At 51.4% G+C, this 14,686-nt stretch overlaps 1 protein-coding gene across 5 annotated transcripts in view; it reads right to left on the minus strand.

The window, feature by feature from the left end:
• tnk2a (tyrosine kinase, non-receptor, 2a) overlaps positions 1-13,494 on the minus strand; it is a 60,590-nt gene extending 47,096 nt beyond the window's left edge. The window contains exons 1-2 of one of the 5 annotated variants that reach the window (XM_064338841.1): positions 13,256-13,494; positions 3,920-4,072 (exon numbers count right to left, since the gene is read on the minus strand). The gene's annotated coding sequence lies outside the window, so the exon portion shown is untranslated. Of the gene's footprint in view, positions 1-2,671; positions 2,806-3,919; positions 4,073-13,186 lie in introns of those variants that run through there. The other 4 variants (XM_064338837.1, XM_064338838.1, XM_064338844.1 and 1 more) reach the window with 4 other exon arrangements.
• Between the last annotated feature and the right edge of the window lie 1,192 nt (positions 13,495-14,686).

Genomic DNA, 14,686 nt, shown 5'->3' on the forward strand with positions numbered 1-14,686 from the left:
GAGGAGCCTAAAGAGCGAGCCCATCGTTCCCTCGATCCGCAAAGCCTTTTCCGATCGGGCAGCGGGGTGGACGGCCTCGCCGGGGTCCTGCCGAGCCTTCCTAATTTATTTATCGCGGGCTTTATTAATCGGACGGGGGCGCGGATCACCCGATATTCCCAGGTGCGGTTTAAGCGGCGACAGGAAGGGATCCCGGCGGCCGACAGGACCGCGCTGGAAGGACCGCCATTATCGCGTCGACAAACAGGAAATGCAGCTTTGTGATTTGTCGCAATTCATTTAGCGCACGGTATATTCCCCTGAGTGATGCAAAGCAGCCGCTACGCACCAGAAAGCAGCTCAGATGGACTGGAGAGGGACTAAGAGAATAAGCATCCCAGCCCCGCCCCTACCTCCCCCATACCCTGGTTCAATTTCAGCAAATGGGATGGATCAGATGGCCGGATTGAGAGCAGCGAGATGGAAATTGGAGCCGTGACACCGGGCCACCCGATACTCCGTGCAGTACAGCAGCGACTCTCTCAGTCAACGGCACGGAATGTTAAACGACCCCAGTTCAGTCGGAACCCAAGACCACGTCTGATCTGAAAGACGGCACCTCCTACGGCACAGTATCCGCGTCGCTGCACCGAGAATTCTCAGATTTTACATTTGATACAGAAAGCAGACTGCCCCCTGCAGGCAAAACGGCACCTTTTCCCCACAATGAGTCGCGCCTTCAACGGGACGTCTCCCATCCAGACCCCTGCTTGGATTCAGAGCGATGCGGAAGGCTGCAGGGGCGCTACAGTCACGAACAGGTCTCTGGTTACCAGGCGTCCAGCCGCTTCCTGTCGAAAACATCCCGGCGAAGACGACCTCTGACCTCTGACCTCCGAGCGCGTGCGGGCCCCCGCGGAGCTTCCGGCGGGGAGACGCCTCGCTTGTTCTCGGCTTAGCGGCATTTTCCCCCCCGACGGAATTCCTTCCGCATTCCCACCCCCCCCCTCCCCGTAGCTGCGAGAGGATTGTCGCACGTCCGTGGCAAACCCGAAAAACTGTCTGAACGCCCCTAACTCAGCTTCATTACGGTACCATAACGCGTATCAGACACCGGAGCGGCGCCCCGTGCCTGCGACAGACCCGGGGAACACACGGCGTCTTTGTTTCGCCTCCTGATTACGGCCAGGAGCCGGGGGGGGAAGGCCGACCGTTAGCGGTTAGCGCGTCTTTCCCACCCACGCGCTTGGATCGCTGCACTTATTGAGTTACCTAGCAGTCACCTTCCCGAGGCGGCCGCCCCGCACGCCCACGCGCCCAGCCTCTCGCTAGCGAGAGCGTCACCGCCCGCTGCCTCGAACCCCCCACTCCCCCCCCCCCACGCGCGGTACGGGGCCTGCCGCGTCTGCTGTGGGCTGGCAGTGCGCGGAGGGCCTGCCGCTCAATAGGCCCCTCATTAAGAGCGTAATGAGTGTCCGGAAGCGGTGAAGCACGCGCTAAGGCAGATAAAGGACCGAGCGAACGCTCACTCAGGGTTTCAGTAGCCCCTCCCAGGTGTATTATTAGCCTATTGACGGTGTTAGGGGAGCTGTTGGTAGTGTAGGGGGAAAGCGTCCGGTCATTCGATCCCTGGCCCCTCCCCTTTCGCTCCCCTGCGGCCCGGCTCCCTTACACCACCCCCCGCAGAGATCGGGGGTGGGGGGGGGGGGGGGGGGGTGGGCGGTCTCAGGTGAGGTACGGCACAAGGCCTGCTGACGTCTGTAGCCATGTTTCAGAGGCATTGTGAGCGAAGCTGGGGGACGCTCAGAGTAAGAACGGGACCAGCAGCGGCCGGGCCCTCCGGACGAGGAGGACCGGCGGATTCGGCGGGTGTGCAGGCGCGATCGGCTGGCTCACGCACGCGTTCCTGGTCGCCTGAACCAGCAGAGGCGTCTCCCTGTCTCCCCGGTTACGCGGTAAGCACGTCCCTGGGGGGGCGGTAAACTGACGCCGGCGTGGGGGGGGGTCGGCCGGACGCGATCGCGGGGAGGTTAAAATAACGCCGTGCGGCTCCTTCCCCCGCCCCCCCCCCCAGCCCCGGCTCAACGACCTCCCGGCATTCGCCTCCACGGCCCTCAGCCAGAGAGGCCTCCGGGCTATTTGTGGCCTGACCCCTTGGCCGCGCTCTTCCCGGGGGTAAAAATAGGGACGAGTTCCCCTGACGCCCCCCCTACTCTCCCCAACGACACTCCCGCCTTCACAGCTGGAGTCCCGCTACGTACCCCCTCCGCCTTCAACACGCACGCTTATTTTTAAATCGCGAAAACGAAAACCTCAAACCGCCACAACGGTTCGGCCACGGGCGCTCGCACGCCGCGTCCGAAACGGCTGTGCGGCGACGTCGCTATCGCTAACGTGCAAAGAGCCTGACCGGCCAATGAAAACATGCGCATCCCGACGCGCAGAGGCCTCGAGGGCGTGCCTTCGCACGTACCCTCGGAGCACGAGGTGTGAAACCAGCGTGCGCGTACCGAAACCCGACGGGAAACACGCCGCTGTTACTTCGTTACTTTTTTTAGAAGCCGCTGAAACAACAACAAAAAAAAAAAACTTTCACAATGACTGTCCGCCTCCTCCCAACCAGCGTCCCGGGATAAACATTTCAACGCGGAGCAATCTGGTTTTAGGAAGTTCCATTTTTAGACGCGCTTACCGACACTGTCCCAGATGAGTGCAGATAAGAGGGCCGTGATGTCGTTAGGTCACTTTCCTCCAAATTGTCGGCAAGCTGTTCTTTCCCTCCCAAAACCAGCGTCTGTATACTCCCGACTAGACCGTTTCCTGCTGTTTTTTTGCTGCTTTGAGCCCAAGAGAGACTAACACCCTGAACACCCTGAACACCCTGAACACCCTGAACACTCTGAACACTCTGACACTCTGACACTCTGACACTCTAACGCTCTGAACACTCTGTACGCTCTGAACACCCTGAACACCCTGAACACTCTGAACACCCTGAACACTGAACGCTCACCTCAGGGACGCCCCGCTCTGTCAGTGCAGCATGTGCAGCGGGGGTTTGTTGAAAAATGATAAACCTCATGTCTGAAGTATTTTGGGCTGGTGCGCTCATTTCCTGTTTTCGTACGCTGAAGAGGGAAACGGGTAAACCACAGCAGGTGCACCAAACGGCCGCTTCCAAATCACGCTAACGTGACGCACACGTAACTACAACGAGCCCGCAGAATAACACCACGCGGTGCTATGAGGTGGGAGCTCAGGTCGCTGCTGTTGAAAGTTTTTTCTTTATTTTACGAAATAAAAATAGGCCGATTTGCTTTGAGAAACTTTCAACAGCAAACCTCGGGCGTTCAATCGAACCGTTCTACGGGGAAAAAGTGGCAGATCGAAAAAGCGGTCAGGGTAGGGCGCAAGTCAAACGAGAAACATTTCCTCTTGCCTTGCATCGATTTATCCCCCCCCGAATCATTCGACATTCGAACAGTCCCTCCCATATTATCCCTCTGCTATTATTCATTCCCTAAATAATGTCCCTTTTCAACCGAAACTATAGCTGCACAGAACATGGACAGGGCCTTGTACTAAATGTGGTCCCAACAGTCTTCCACAGACACCATGACATGCTAGCCACATGGTTGTCTGGCAGTCAGAGGGTTGCCAGTTCGATCCCCCACCCTGGGCTTGTCGAAGTGTCCCTGAGCAAGACACCTAACCCCTAATTGCTTCCGACGAGCTGACTGGTACCTTGCATGGCAGCCTTTCACCGTTGGTGTGTGAGTGTGTGTGTGTGAAAGGGGGAATGAGAGACATCAATTGTGAAGCGCTTTGGATGAAAGCGCTATATCAATTCAGTCCATTGGTTGAGTCACATTTTGGCCCCCGGGCAGGCAGTCATGTGCAGGGGATGCAGACGGTGAGTCTAACATCGCGGTGTCCTTACCTGCCGTGTGGCTCTGTTGTGGTGGGGTGGGGGGTCACCCAGGGGGGGGGTCACCCACAGACAGGCTCCAGGTCCTCCCAGTCCATGGCTCCCGCTCACAGCCCAGAACCGCCGTCCGTGGTGGCGGCGAGTCCGCGGCGGCGCCCGTCCATGCTGACAGACAGACAGACAGACAGGAAACCGGCCGTCACAGACACATCAAAGCCAGCCGCGTCCCTAATGACCCAGAACACTGGGCGCAACTTTAAATTCCACTCCATAAACTCACAAACTCCCACCCATGAGCAAGACAGAGCAGTTTCGAGTCACAGTACCCTCACAGACGAAAAATTAAAATTGTTAAAATTAACACAACACAACACCACCGCTTAACAAATCACGTACGTCGCCCAAAAAAAAACCCTCGGAATTCCACGCAGTTCCGCGAAACGGCAGCGCGGAAACGCAGCTGAAGTCGGCGAACCTCGATCTCGACTACGCTGAAGATCGCCACCCGCCTGCTCTCAATAAATAATTAAAGAGGCTGTTAACTTTTTGGAAGCTTCAGGCAGACAGTGGAAAATCACCACGACTCCACACTCCGATTTATCACCTTCGCCACAGTAACGCTCGTATCGCGTCTCCCCGCTAATTCCGGAGGGGGGGGGCTGTAATTACCGCCGGGGCTGGCGTGCAGGAAATTCATAATGTTGAAGCGTGACTCCTGGGTGGATGCTAAGGCTGCCATTAAGCCGGTAATTTGAGTCATTATCCTGAAGTGGATCGACCTCAAGTGCCAGCTGCGTGATAATACGTCTGGTGCCAACCCCCCTGGTCCATTACATTTTAGCAGACGCGCTTATCCAGAGCGACTTACATTTTTTACATAGTATTTTACATTGTATCCATTTATACAGCTGGATATATATACTGAAGCAGTGCAGGTTAAGTACCTTGCTCAAGGGTACAACGGCAGTGTCCTGCCCGGGAATCGAACCTGCGACCTTTCGGTTACAAGCCCAGTTCCTTACCCACTGCGCTACACTCCGTCCTACACTCCTGGTCCAAAGTGAGATAATGCATCAGGGTGGCCAATCGAAGAGCAGCAGCGGGCGAGGCTGCTGGCTGGACGAGGCGGGTCCGACTCGGAGGCTCGTTAAGGGAGAGGCAGGCGCAGCATCGTTAACGGCACGCCGTTCTTCAGCCGTCACCTCTCCTTTTCTCCTGAACGGACTGCTCAGGTCACTCTGAGGGGGACGAGATGAATCTTCTTCTGATGAGGTCTCATGCGGAGGAGGGACCCTGTCCTCGTGAAACCTGCTGACTGGTCAGACAGGGGTCATATCCGCTCTCTAAAAGAGAGGGCGGTCACACAATGGTCACTTATTCTCTAAGAAAAACGGGGCGGTCAGAGAGCGGTCATCGCCGTTCTCTGAAGAGAGCGCGGTCGCAGTTAATGGCCAAGAGACCGGGAGGCCGGAGAGCAGCGATCACTATTATCTAAAGGGGAAGCCACGTTGGCCTGAGTCATACAGTTACTCACTCCCGCAGGGCTGTCTGGGGTCAACTCACTCAAATCACTCAATTCAGGAAATTAACTGAAAAATTTCACCGCCATTTTTCAATTAAGTGAATTGAAGTGAACTGAAATGGAATTGAACTCACCCATGCGCTCATCTCCGGGACACAGCATGTCACAATATATAATACATATATATATATGATATGTCTATCACAATATAATCAGCCTTTTTATACTGCTGAATGTGTATCCCTCATTGCGTAACGCCCGTAATCCTATACGGGTTGGTTGAGGGGGAGATACGGGGTCACAGCCGTTTGAGGGTGACACAGCAGGTCGGCCCACCGCGTCGCAGAGGAATGGGGCGGGGCGCCCCGCCTGAATCGGCCCGATTCAAAGCGCCAGCTCACCCACCTACGGCAGAGAACACAGAGCACAGAAAACGCTCTTCCCCCCCTTTACTTCCGACAAAGAGCTCTTTTGTCGCCAGATGTGCATGCATACACACACACAGGCACACACAGGCACACACACACACACACAAGCACACACACACACACACACGTACACACACACACACACACACACACACACACACGAACCAACACACACACACACACGCACACACACACACACACACACACGTACACGTACACACACACACACACACCAACAAACGCACACCCACACACACACACATCGACACGACACCCAACACACCACAATACCAACACACAAAGCACACACCACACACACACGTACACGTACACACACACACACACACACACATACACGTACACACACACACAAGCACACACACACACACACACACATACACACACACACACACACACACACACACAAGCACACACACACACACACACACACACACACACACACACACACACACACACACACACACACGCAGAAACGTGCTTCAGGCTCCCCTGCACTGCAGGCTCTTCTGCAGCGACGACAGGCCCAACACAAATATTATGCCATGAGCTTATCCAGTGGAACTGGGTGGCGGCAGACGCATCCTGGTGCTGCCGTGTGTCTGTGCGTGCGGTGGCTTGTGTACACATACATATTAGCATGTGTGCTCGGGACAATTAAAACGACATTGATCGGTATATTAAAAAGCTTGACAGGCCAGATATCATTGACCCTTAACATGCTCCCAGGGTGCTTTTTAACAACGGTCAAAACTTGGAGAAAGGGAGAAAGTTCCTGGTCTGCAATACGTTACCCCAATGTTTGTGACTGCCTTTTAACTGGCGGCTCGCAGGTGCACGTACAGTTAAATCCGCCAGGCAGCCATTCAAACAGCGAGCGAGCCCGCGTCTGAACCGCAGTCTTCATCAACGGTTCGCAGGGTCGGTCCCAGAGGCGCCGACGCAGTCGTGGGCTGAGCCCGGACGAGGCGCGCACCGCGACGCCGAGCGGAAGACGAATCGCTCCCGGGACTGTAATCACTTCGGTATCTTCGCCGCCTCCGAAAAGAAAAATCGGACAAGCGCGCGGGCGTCGTAAAAGGTCACGGCCTAAACTGAATGTCAGGCAGGAAGCGCACTCAGTCACACGGCTACGAGTTCTGAGATTCAAGCACGCTACTTAGCATAACCACAAGAGTTACTGCGCGCTTTGATTCAGGGGTACGAAACTTAGCAGGTCGTTACGTTTAGTCTTTGGGCAGCAGCGTAGCATAATGGTGAGGAAGCTAGGCTTGCCACCGGCTTCCTGTAGATTCACTTCTCAGGAGGGGCACTGCCGTTGGACTCTTGCGCAGGTACTTAACCTGAACTAGTTCAGTAGAACAGTGCAGATGGATTGTATTTCAGGAATGCAAGCGGTGTAAATCACTCTGAATGAATGCGTACGCTAAATGGCTAAAACGTAAGAATCCGAGGGCGTGCCGTCTGGTTACTGTAAATGACAAAAGGCCAAGGCCTACTTCCCGCCCTAAACCCAGCTCAACCTATACAGATTAAGGACGAGATTAGACATTCTATCATCCACATATTAGACCAGGAGATACCTAGTCAACGAGATTGATTATTGAAATTCTTTACAAAAGAACAAAAACTAACATTTTATTTTTATCCATCAATTTTCGTGAAGAAGAGCCTGCAAACCCTTCATGGAAATAATCCTGCAATGAAATGAGTCTAAATGCACGTCCCTAATACTGGATGCAGCCCACCGGCCCAGGGAATAAAGCACTAATTCCATACTGCGTTCCCCTTCGCTGTTGCAGACAGGTCTGGGGCGGGCTGGGTCCCGTCCTGGAGCGCGGAGGACAGCGGGCCCGCTCCGTGCCCTCGATTTCACCCCGCGGTCATCGCCCCCGCCCGTCCCACGCGCGGCGGGGCTCCGGCGCGGCTATCGCCGGATCGGGGCGCGTCTCGGAGGGGACAGACGGGATTTGTGTTGTCCGACCGTAACAAAAGCGGCGCGGAAACGCTGAGCCGTGGCTCATAAAGGCTCCCTGTGAGCGGGCGTTCAGATCCGCGACCGGCACGCTAACGAAAGAGGGCTGACATTTCCCTCCGCCGACGCGCGGCTCCAACGGGAAGCTCGCTCGCCTGAGGCCGTCCTGACTCTCACGAAGAGCTTCTCTCCTCGAAACCCCACCCACTCACCTGTAGAAATATCTTTTTCTTTTTCATTTCATTTCATAAAAAAAAAATAAAAACAAAGCTGTTTAAGTCTCCTTTTTTAAACAGAGGAGTTAATAATGTGGGGGTTCAAAACAAGCCCTTGACTGGAAAAAAAGGTTGTCTTACAAATTGAACAGATATTCTCACCACTCCCATCTCCTAGAAATCCAACCTTCAGGCCTCATATTTTCAAGTCAGGGCATTAAAATCTGCCAACAAATTCGAGCAATACTCTTTCCAACATCGCACCTCACTGTACGTGGCGAGACCTGCCGCTGAGATCAAAAGCCAAACCTCCCAGGAATTCCTTTTCTCTCCAACTCTACGGTCTTAAAATATCAGGAAGCGCAGTTATCACTGCTTTAGCTGGTTCTCCTGTTGTTCCTTTCAGCGGGGACCCTGGTGAAAAATCATACCTCATTGTTGTCCTGGGCCTGGCTTAGTATTATGTGTGAAGCTAAGGAAGCCCTGTCAGTGTAGGAATCATAGGCAGTTCCTGGCCAAAGGGAAAGAAGGGATGTGCAGAATTTCATTGGCTAAACATGCCCTCGGGAGCACGGCATCATGGGAATGTAAGAGAATCTGGAGTCTAAACCTACACTGTTGTGTAAAATCATTTTTAAAATAACAGGAAAAGAGCTATTTTTGAACAGCTATGACTCTTCACCGTGTGGCGCAATCAGCAGGGTGGGGGACTCCCGACCGATACAGGAACCCCGCCATGCGGCCAGGCGCTCAATATGCCGCTGTGCCATTTTCTGGACTGTGATTCAGTCTCTCTCAGTAACCCTCTCTGCTCTTCTCATCTGACTAAAGTGAAAAAAAGTAGGCTACATGATGAGGGGAGACTGAAGAGAATCCCCACAACTGTACTGTAGTTATTCCTTTTACTTACTACAGACAGAAGCAGCCCCTGACAGCATACTGCAAGCTTTTGAAAACAGGCAGCAAGCAGGAGCTTTCCTAACATACGTAGTGTACAGTGTAAATAAAGGCAATAAAAAAAACATTTATTTCAAAAGGACAACCTAATCAATGGACCGATGTGCCTCATTGAGGCAACGAGACATCCAGACAGCAGACATCCAGGCACCATTACAGAGTACCGTTTCACTTGCTCTCACTTATTCTGACCGCTGAGAGGTTCAGACACAGAGCTAATCATTACTCATTTCGACTCTGCCTTTTTTTAACATTAGCTCGCGCTCGAGAGTTGGCAGCGCTACCTTCGGTGCACGCACAGCAAGAGATGGCACACGACCCAAATTAACACGCCTCGGGGAAGGGCTTGCAACACCCCCTTTCCCTCCATCTGACTGGCGCACGCTACCCCCCTCCACGGGCTTGACGAATCATCACCAGCTCCTGCGTCAACACCCGTCTGGCCTAGCGCTGCGGCAGGGTTTTGGCATTGCGCCCCAGCCCGGAATCTATGGTTCTGCTGAGAGCGCGCCAAGCGCGAAACACTGAGCGCCTTAACGCGGTGAACTCGTCAACACTTGCCGCAGAGGCTCGTGGAATCTGTGGCGTTAATGAGACCACTGTAGCACGAGGTCTGGAGAAACTTCACTGTCACCGCTGTTGAAGTAAACACGCTTCCTCCCCCCCCATCAACAACGCAGTCTGCTGTCGCAAAATCAATTTTCGCTTCTTTCAGCAGCTGGATTCTATGAAACGCCACACCGTAGGTTTTTCTGAAATGATGCCGCTGCGTACTTCGATAATTTTCAATCTGACGAACTCCGGAGTCCTCCGGACGCTTTTGGGGGTTGGGGGGGGGGGGGGGACACAGGGATAGGGAGCTGTCCCCTCCTCCCCCGATCGGTACCACTTCCCCCTGTGACCATATGGTCCAATCAGCGTTCCGATTGCCAAAAATCAGACGTAAACCGAAGTTAACATTAACCGCAAGTTAACATTACATTACAGGCCTTCAGCAGACGCTCTAATCCAGAGCGACTTGTGTATCTTTTTACATAGAAAGGTAAGGAGGGTAAAAGGAAAGGGGAAAAGAGGGCAGGCAGGAATGGGCTACGCTTCCTTCTGTCGGCCTGCCGTTACACGCAGGCTTATCAGGCCCTCTCAGATACGGGCCTGGGGGATCTGCGGTTAGCGAACGCCTGCTCCGCTCCCACGCATCCAGAGGAGGGCCGGGGCCCGCCCTGCCACAGCCAGACCGCAGGCTGACAGATGGTCCCGACTCACCGTGGTGGGGGGTTTGGGGGGGGTGTTTGGCCGCGCTCTGGCCCGTGGAACTCGCTTCGGCGCTTCGGAAGACTCGCACGCCGGGGCTGCGCTCGGGCGCCGCGCGGCCGGTGTTTCTGCAGGTTCGGCTGAGGCCGAGCGGGAAAGAAACTCCGCCCAGAGGGCGTGACCTCACAGCGCTTAGGCTGACAGGCTGCTTTCATCACACTCCCAGCCGTGACACCGCAGCCTGACGTTTTGGGGTCGCGCTGCCTCGCTACCCGAAACTTCCACTCGCAGCTTCCTGCAGACGCACGGGCGAACCGTGACCATCCGCGCGCTGAATGAGGGGAACGGGGCGAACATCGTTTGGGCAAAAACACTCGGACTTGACTCTTGACGTGTAAATCGTCCGGAAAATGAATGAACCCCAGCGAGCATTCAGCTCGTGTTCAACAATTCATCTTTAGGCATTCGCTAACAGCCGAGCACGAAGGGGTCAGAGATGAATCTCTCTCTGACGTTCAGACGCATGTACACACACGCTCTTGTGATGGGGAAAATGATTAACGCCGCTTCATCAGATGTCTGGCTCCCCCTGCACCTCTCCGAGAGAAACTCGATCTGATACAGCCTGCATGCCACACGGCAAGCGGAGAGAAAGATCGATTTCGATACTAAACTAGGGGTAGCCGTTCTGTATTTTCTGTGGATCGTTTCAACTTTATTGCATGCCGGGTATACATTTTTGGCTTTAAAGTTTAGATAATACACTGCTTGAGGGGAAATGGGACACCTTCACTTATGAAATGGCACACCCTCTGTTCGGCAGCACCGCAGAGCTGGCCAATCTCGAAGGATCACGTGACGGTAACACTGAAGTCCTGGAGAGAAACAAGGCGGGAGAGCGGCATTAGCAGCACAGAGGCTGTGCGGTACCGGGCCCGCTAGCACGCGAGAGGCGCGGCTTCCGGTGAGGGACGAGGGCGCAGACGCTCCGACTGAGACTGAAGTGCTCTGGCAGAGGAGGTGGGGTCGCGCTGCTTCCACATTCGCACGGCGGCGAGGTCCAGCATCCTCAGCCAGGTGAACGGCGTGAGCGCGCTGCTCCCGCAGTCCGCCGCAACGCTAGCTAGACGTGGCGGTCGACCTCTTCGTGTGGGCAAAGGCCACGCCCACAAGTTACAGAGACGCTGGCTTTGCTGCAGCTCAGGCCTCTGCTGAGCACACGTGAATGTGGAGGCTGTGCTTTGAAGAGAAGAAGCTCAGAAGCACAGAGAAACACTTTTTTTTCCATGAAAGCCCAGGCGTACCTATCAGCGATGCAATGAAGACGCCGGAAACTAGCCTGCATTCTTTAAACGTAGTTCTGGACACTGCTACTGAGTCACTGAATGAATGGTTCCAAATACTGACTGAAGAGAGAGGAAAATTTGGAGTGCTGCTCAACTTTAAAAAGGATAATGAGGCATTGTCCTCCCAGTGCAACGCGACTGCTATGCAATTGATTTCATAGGACTGGGCATGGGTTTAGATACTGATAGAACTGAGAAGACTAACCGAGACTTGTGGGAAACATTCTTCTAAATGTAACATCACTGTAGTGCTGCTAACTTATAAGTATGTTTCTTCACACACAATTATAACCTTTGTGCAAATACACCACACATACATTACACAGCCAAAAGTACGTGGACACCTGACATCCAATATTTAATCCAAAATTATGGGCATTAATATGGAGTTGGTCCACCCTTTGCTGCTATAACAACCTCCACTTGTCTGGGAAGGCTTTATACTAGATGTTGGAGCATTGTTGCAGGGATTTGATGCCATTCAACCAGAAGAGCATTAGCGAGGTCTGCCACTGATTGGCTGATTAGGTCTGGCTGGCAGAACGGCTTTCCAATTGATTCCAAAGGTGTTGGATGGGGTTGAGGTCTGGGCTCTGTGCAGGCCAGTCAAGTACTTCACACTTCTCAAACAAATTAATTTCTATATTGACCTCGCTGTGTGCCTGGGGCATTGTAATGCTGAAACAGGAAAGGGCCTTCCCCAACCTGTAAGCTTGATTAAAACTCTAGGGCTACGATCCTCTCACGGTCTGATAAATTAGCGATCGTTGTTGCAAACGTGTTCGCTTGCTAAGAACATCAGGTGGAAAAAAAAAATCTTGACCCACATTCTTCATCCGCACTCGTGCTATAACTTACCTTCTTGCGCAATGTACGCAACATTACCTGCGAACAACCCACAAGTCCACTTAGCAACCTGAATGCGGACAGAATGGATAATTAAAAGGAAGCAACGTGAAAAGCCAGACCGGTTTGCAAGTTTATGCAATATGCACGGCTTACTTAAATAACTAAATGCTTCCATACACCCGTACGTGTAGTCAGGTGCACGTATATCATTTATTTAAGAGCAACACCGGTACTGTAATCAATAATCAATGATCAAACCATTATCGAATACGCCCTTAACTGTTTGGCGCGCAGGTGTAAGTCTACTGACAGCCGCAAAATAAGAATACCTTCCAACGCGCGTAGCCATGTAATCAGTGCACCTGAGCTACAATAGTCAAGCTAGATATCCGTTCCTATGACTTTGACAACACGGTTGTCTTGGCAAATTAAGGCAAGTTTAAAAATAGGCATAACGTTGTCCAAGCCCAATACAGTAACGCTACTGTTCAAACGCAATGCAACGCAGCAAAGGGTGTGCAATTGGCCTTACAACTCCATCCTTTCCCAGAAGAGAATGAATTCCAAATGTAGCCGTTATTGCCAGGTAAAGGTGAACAAAATGCAACACGTGCGAACGCTTGTAAAGGATACTCAGTTTCGCAAGGAAAAATGAGAGAGACAAACTCAAAGTATAATACGTCTGTTTTAAATTAAAATTTCAGTTTTGCTAACTTACTGTTTTAAAAGTTGCTGGAGGTCGCGCTCGTGTTTCTGTTCATACTAGCTACCACACATAATACTCTACCTGTCACTCTTCGCCGTCTTGCGAACTTCGCTTTAGAAGATTTGCCAGCCAGCTGAAGAAAGTTTCGTAGTTTCTAGCGAATATCCAATCTTAAAATAACATGTAACTATACTCCAATTATTTTCACCTGACCTGTTGCAGTTTCTGCCACTATAATTTTATTCTGCTCGCGGTTGTGCTTCCCGGGCGAGGGGATTACGTTAGTTGACAGCGTCATCTCTCAACTCCTCACTCCCTTTGTACATTCTCTCGTGCAGCCCACTCTTAAAGGCATAGGCATTGTTTTTTTTATTTTCTTTATTTTTTTGGCAAAATAATTAAAAATGTTCATGTTCAAATGTGTGTGTGGTCTAAGTTGTTAAAGTACATAAATATAATATAGATATGATATAAAATGTAAAAATGTGGTGATAGTTATTTTTGTTTAATTTAATTTCATGAATCTATTGAACTTTAAAGACATCGTTTTAAACTATTTTGAAGTTTCTGAAGATGTATTGCATGTGACTATATGTATATATATAGATATATATATATATATATATATATATATATATAGAGAGAGAGAGAGAGAGAGAGACGCCCACACACACTTCCTACACTCTGTTGCCACTATGTGGTGCTACTAAATAATTGCAACCAGGAGTCCCACCGTAAACCAAGTCCCAAGTCAGTCTTGTAATTATTGTATACTTAGGGCAGGGGTTCTCAGATTAGGTGCTTGCCCTGTTACATCACATTAATTTAGCAGACTTTAGCAGACTAATTTAATGTTCAGGGCAATTAACAACGTAAGAGAACATAAGAGCATTCACCCGAGTTATATGATCAGCAGTGGTAAATTTGGCAACATTCCCAGACCAGTGAGTATAAGTGCATCTTCACTAATGCACCAAATGCAAGTTAGCTATGCTGTGTTCACTTATTTGCATTCCATCAATAATTAACTTGAGGGATGAAGAACTTCTGATGCCTATTCAGGGATGAAGAACCCTTAAGCTCACAATGTGAGGAACGGCTGTCATGTCCTTGAAGAACAAATGTCTTATATTCACATCAGTCAGAGCAGTTCTCTGTTATTTTCTATTATGCTGTATGGTCTATATAACAAATGGTACACACAGACAATGAAACTGGTTCATGGTAACTAGCAAACTAACAGAATTTGTGGCCTCTACCTGCAATGGTTGTCACTGGTTACAAACACTGAAAAAAGGCCAACTGCTTAGATAAACCTGTGCAGTTTCAATACATCTCATGCATTCATTATCTGTCAATGGCTCTGTGATATGAGACCTCAGTATTACCAAAAAAATTAATTTGGTTTATTTTCACACAAGTAAGCTTTAATCATCTATACCGAGCAAAGTGTTCACATACTGTTAAAGCAACTGCATGCATACAAGGTACATACTATACACTTGCTATTGC

The sequence above is a fragment of the Anguilla rostrata genome, chromosome 6 (genome assembly GCF_018555375.3).
Source record: "Anguilla rostrata isolate EN2019 chromosome 6, ASM1855537v3, whole genome shotgun sequence".
In the NCBI taxonomy this organism is placed as follows: domain Eukaryota; kingdom Metazoa; phylum Chordata; class Actinopteri; order Anguilliformes; family Anguillidae; genus Anguilla; species Anguilla rostrata.